Raw genomic sequence first — 6,031 nt, forward strand, 5'->3', positions numbered from 1 at the left:
ACACTAGATGAACAGATGACGGGGATAGAATGCGTGTAATCCTGTTGGGTAGAAGAAGAGCAAAATCAGTATGTAATAAAGTGACTGTTAATAGTAATGTATGTATGCGTATAGTAAAGAAATATGTTTAAAACAAAAGTTTTCTGAAGTTAAACATTTTGTAATATCAAAATATATGGCGGCCGAATGTAACATTCCTAATCAAATGGAAATAGTTCCATATTATGTGACAACTTTACGTTCTGTTTGTGAATTTCTTGCAATAAAGCTAGAAATGGAGTCTATGGGACCATGCACAAAATATTCCGTACGAGTTTTAACGTTTGGAGTCCTATCTGCCGCTAGCGGTCCATATCAACTGGCACGACAAATAAATCGATTAAAACTTATATTGCTTTCCTAAAATATATTCTTTAAACCGTACGATAAATGTCACAGCAAAGCATTTTTCGAGCTGGCTTAACTCATGTTAAATTATGAATATTTTAGAAATGTTAACAAACTTTGTATTAACGTTAATTTCGAAAGCAGCTCATTTTAAAATAAATAAATAATCGTTTTGATTTGACATGATGATTACGGCAAAATAAAAATTGTTCAAAATCTTCTGCGAGAACAATTTCGAGCAAAATAAAACAAATGCTCGATTCTGCTTCTGCTCGATATGACCTGCGTTCTACCTTAAGGTATGATCGACCCCAATGTCTTGCAACGACTACAAACCTGACGAGCAGTAACATACAACATAGAACATTTGCACATTGTACGGAAGAGAAAGCTTTTGTGTTTCTTCAACCTTTCTTGACTGAAGATAACAAAACAACACGTTCCCGGGACGGCTCATCGACAAACATTCTCAGTTCTTCAAACCACTCGATAAAGAGCCACGTCCAAGAGTCGCCACCGTACCTGTCGTATCTGACCAGCGCACATTAGCATCGATCACTGACCTCCGGGGGTTTGAGGTTTTGCAGCGAGCAATTTGAATATTCGCTAACGGTAGCCTCAGTAATGAATGCGGACGTCTGCCATCAGAACAGCACCATCCCCGTTTGGCTGGGTAATTTTCCGATCTCGATAGCAAAAAAGAGGTATATCCCAGTCGAAGGGCTTCGAAGTGAATGCGAGCAGCTGTGTACTGCAAACGACCACTGTCGTTGTGATAATGAAATAATGATACCTGAATATTCATACACCACACCAAAATGTTGTGGCGCCAGTGGCCCGAAAGGATCGCTTGGCAGTGTCCCATTACAATTACAAGGCTATCCGACAGCCGGAATGGGAATCCTCGCATTCGCTTGGTCGTGCATCGAGTGAAATAGAAGCGCTGGCGAAAGCGAAATTAACGCAGACCAATTGGTTGAATTACCTGCTTAAAATGTGATTGCTGCAGTAATCGCCAGTACCGTGTACCTTGCGCTTACAATTTTCTAAAGGCATCTTTCAACACATCCAGCGCGTCTGAATCGGGTTGGCTGCAAGTGTACTCTGCAAGAAAGAAACGAAACAAACAGCAAATAATGTATTAGAGAACGTAAATCATTCGCCCGTGCGGCATTCATTGCGCTGCTCGGGAGAATGCACGGTGAGCAAGCGCATCGGCCACCGCGTGCCCAACTATAAACGCAATCAAGGATATCCGCCCACGGTGGTAGGAAACAGGAAAAGCCCCCGACGGTGACCAACAACGGTGGATATGCCATAAAGCTATAAACTCATTAGGTTCATCTATTCACCAAAGCGACATAAAACGTACAAGTGAACTGTCATTAAAATCCTTAACGTCACATTATCGTACAGCAGCGTAATCAATTTATCGTTACCAGCGGCACCGTTGGTTAAGATACGCACATCGCACACCGAAACACGCACCGCCGTCAGGAGGTCGGGACCTTAAACGAGCATTTCCCACTCAGCAAACCCCGGAACGGTCGTTTGTGCGCGGTTTGTAAACATTTACCATCGGTCGTAAGGGTCCACGGCGAAGCGCAAAGCATTCCCCCACTGTCGCCGATGGCCAGCAGTGTGCGGTCGGACGGGCGTGCATCGCATTTAAGAATGGGGCCAATCTGCCTGCCCTTTAGCTGTTCGGGCTTCGGCTGCGTGTCAAAGCATAATTACATTCATGAAACATATGTTGCTGAAGAGCACCAGAGCGCCCAATTCAGCGCACGGTTTGTGTCGGTCGTCGACTGTCGCGCCGGGACGGTCCGGTCTAGCAGTCAGGTTAAAAGGTCAGAAATAGCCAAATATGTCGTGAATGGCATGGGAAAAGGTTTCACCCCCTCCCCTACCGCGCCAACCGGAAACAATCGGCAGAATCGAACAGGACCACAGGAAGTGGTCGCGGGATTGTGGCGTCTGTTGCGACCATTACCGTAGCCGGTCGCTACCAAAAATTTTGCCACGCCACCATTTCGCTTTGTCCTCATTCGCGTATGCGATACGATTGTTTGTCCGTCTTTTGGTAGCGAGGGAAACGGTCTTGTTGGATGCGTGTTCCATCGCCATGGGCTTCCGTAACCCGCGCGGTGACAACCCGTGCGGTGGAAGCTCATTTGTTTAGGCGGTGATGTTGTTTATCCTCTCGGGTGGTCCCGAAAGCACCGGGCGGCATGAAACGACATCTGTCGCTGCGCTGCACAAACACACTCGTTCAATCTTCGCCACTCATCCTGTTTGCTGTTGGGCCCGGTGTGCCTTGTTTGCATGCTGCTGTGTGCTTCCTCAAAGTGTCGAGTAGCATAATGAAAGTAATAATGTCGAAAGCTAAATTACATGCTTCTGTGTCGTTCTGGCAGTGCAACAGCGGAACCCCGACCGAGTGTGTTTTTGCCAAATTTTGTACAAACAACCGACCAGGCACAAGGGCGGGTCCATCGTAAGCAGAAGCCATTCAGGTAGCACGGATGAAGGGATGAAGAAGGAACAGCAGACGAGGGCAACCGGTGAAGAATAATGAATCGTTCGATTCGTTTGATTGATTGATAGCAGTTGACGTGACGGGTGGGAAAGTTTTCCCGCCCGGTTTTTCAAATGGTTCACTGTTTTTTTCTTCTCAAGTTCAAGCGATTACATAAACAAGGACAAGTGCACGATTTGCACGAAACTATGTTGACGCAAGACGGGATGTGATGCGTGTTTGCATCGTACCGTACAGTTTGCGTTGGTTAACGCACATAAAATACAAACCTTATGCATAAATGTGTTATAACAAAACAAACATTGCCTATTCGTACACAACCTTTGTCCTTACGTGCAGAACCTACAAAACCGTATCTATTTTTCTGAAGTTATCATAAAGCTTTGTTAAGAATGTTTTCACAAACATTTGTACCAAACAGCGAATAAACTAGTGTTCGATAATTCTGGTAATCATTCGTGAAGTGGAAAGAACCTTTAAACCGGATGAGTAACTCTAATTATCTAATTCTATAAATTAAATTATGAAGCTTCAAGAATATTCAGAGTTTCATGAATCTTTTGAGATTCGACTATTGATTCGAATGACTCTTTTACTGAATATTCATATGAATCACCTTTCTCGAAACATTCTTTACTTAAGTTTATCTTAGTTTGTTAAATTTTGCTTAGTTTAATCTGTTTTTTTCTTCTGTGACATGGTGTACATGGAGACGCCCGGTGCTTTATGCATATGGAGGCGCCCAGTACCGCATGAAAGGAGTACACACATGGAGGCGCCCGGTTACTAAGATTGTAAATTCAAAAAAGGAAAACTATGTACAACGCTTCTTCTTCTTTACCTATAACGCTTCTTCTTCTTTACAACAACCAGGCCTGCCATTTCTGGCATTCTTTGACTTTATCTACCCATAGCCGGATAATCAGTCCTGCGCTCGGAGGTTTGGTCCGGATGGGATTTTGAACCGGTCCTGTAGTGTGAAGACTGGCGCCTCGACCACCCCTAATGTATAACGCTAAGGCAGATACAACATTGAAACAAAACCTGATGATAGATAAGAATCTACTAGTAAAAATTTACCAATTTTTACGTATTGCTGATGAAAACATTGAAGTGGTAGCTGCGAATGAACGTTAACACGGCAATTGAGACTCTTCAAACCTCCAATTCTTGACATTACTCAAAAACAATTGCATATAGGTGCTCTAAAATCTACAACAATCAGCGCACATGTCCATCAATTGGCTCTTGGCTGTAAAACAAAACTTGATTTCATTTTATTGTAGTGGCATACGATTGGAGTTTTTTTTAGTTTCACAAGAAAAAAAAACACAATAAATTGCCTATGCGATGTCTATTTAGGTCACCCCAAATTGCTGCCACACTTGGGTCCGGTGTCTAAGAGCAAAATTAATTACACCGTCGGTTTTAAACTAATATCGCCGCATGAAAAGTGCATTGATTGCAATTGAACTATCATGCTTACGCGTATCGGTATCTGTTCTGGGGGTTGTGATAGGGGTGGGGGGTGTGTCCCACATCCCGCAGACACTTAGCGAAATAGTGCAATTGAGTAATTGCTGGCCGCACACGGCACGCGATTACTCAAAAACCGGGGACAGCAATTTCAATTTGCCATATTGTGCTCCGTTTTTCGCTATTTATACTCGGCTGTTGGGTCAACGCTGAAGCGTCGGCCCGGATCGACATTAGCGCGCGCATCTGGCTCGGTTTCCAGCGGGCCCACTTTCCTCCCACGTTTGGGAGAAATGAGGGGAGGATGGAGCATGGAGTAGGGTGGTTTTACCTGTTCAATTATGGACAGAAGAGCAAATAGTCCTTACATCTGAGAGTTTATGTGTGTGTGTGTGTGGTCCCATGGGGGTGGAGGAGAGGCGAGTAAAGTGTTTCAAATCATCTTCTCAAAACAGATTGAAATGCCAACTATTCGTTAACGACCCACCCGCTAGGCTAGGTGGGCACTGCCCGCTCACGTAAGAACACAAACTAACAAGAGAACCTTGACCCGATTCAAAAGGGAGACCCTTGTTTTTTTTTTTTGGATATGGAATTGAAAGGCATAATTGACAAGCACCACAGCACAGATAGCCAAGGTGGTTCCAAAGAGAGAATGCCATAATGATTGTAACGAACCCCAAGGGTATCATAATATTCGTCCAACTATTCCCATTTTATCGTGCGAGTTTTTGTCCATTGTTGCCCGTTTTGATCGAACTTTTCACATTTGCATTCTAATGGAACACTCCACTATTAATGCACAACAAAGGCATCGCATGAAGATGCTAAATTCATACGGTAGCAGACCACACACATGTGCAGTTTTTTTATTTTTTGCCCCCCGAATGTGATTACCGAAAACCGAAGATAATTAACACGAACGACACAAACGCCCGTTTTGGAGGTAACGTGTGTTACCGTTACGTCCTTTTAGATCGGTGGTTGTTTTTTTTTTCTTTTTGGCTTTTATTTTTAATTTAAAATGTGCACCATCAGGCACCGCCTCGCAACAGCGGGCCCTTTGCGTTTGGTTTAATTACCGACCTTGTCATCATTATTCATCTCATCGATTCGTGCTTACTGGGAAAAGGATTACGAGGTATACGTTTAATTACGGTGCCCGCAGGGGGAAGCATCCCCCTCCCTGCCTGATTCCCAACCTCTTCGATTTTCCTAATGTCCTATCGCTAAGCATCTAATATAGAGACGGGAAATATATCCTTTCGTTATTTCTTTGGAAGAAACCATCTCTGCTACCATACTGAAAGAGCAAGAGAGAGCGAGATAGAAAGAGAGAAATGGAGTGAGACATGCATTCGGTTGGGAACTCCTGGAACCATGGCACGAGGGTGCTCAGTTAGAGGGGACACATGGGGGGGAAAACTGGTTGTTCTTCTCGGGAACGGAACAATAATTTCCGCGAAAATTTACACCTCAGCGCCCATGTGAGCATTGAATGCATTGTGTAACCGAACGGACGGGTTTCCCAACCCGGCGTCTACCCAACACCGTGCCCAGCGGTTTCGAACGTTTGCGTGTTTACGTCCGCTTCAGCACACTGACATAACGAGGTACAAGGCACACGGT

This window comes from Anopheles marshallii, chromosome 2 (assembly GCF_943734725.1).
Source record: "Anopheles marshallii chromosome 2, idAnoMarsDA_429_01, whole genome shotgun sequence".
Taxonomy (NCBI): domain Eukaryota; kingdom Metazoa; phylum Arthropoda; class Insecta; order Diptera; family Culicidae; genus Anopheles; species Anopheles marshallii.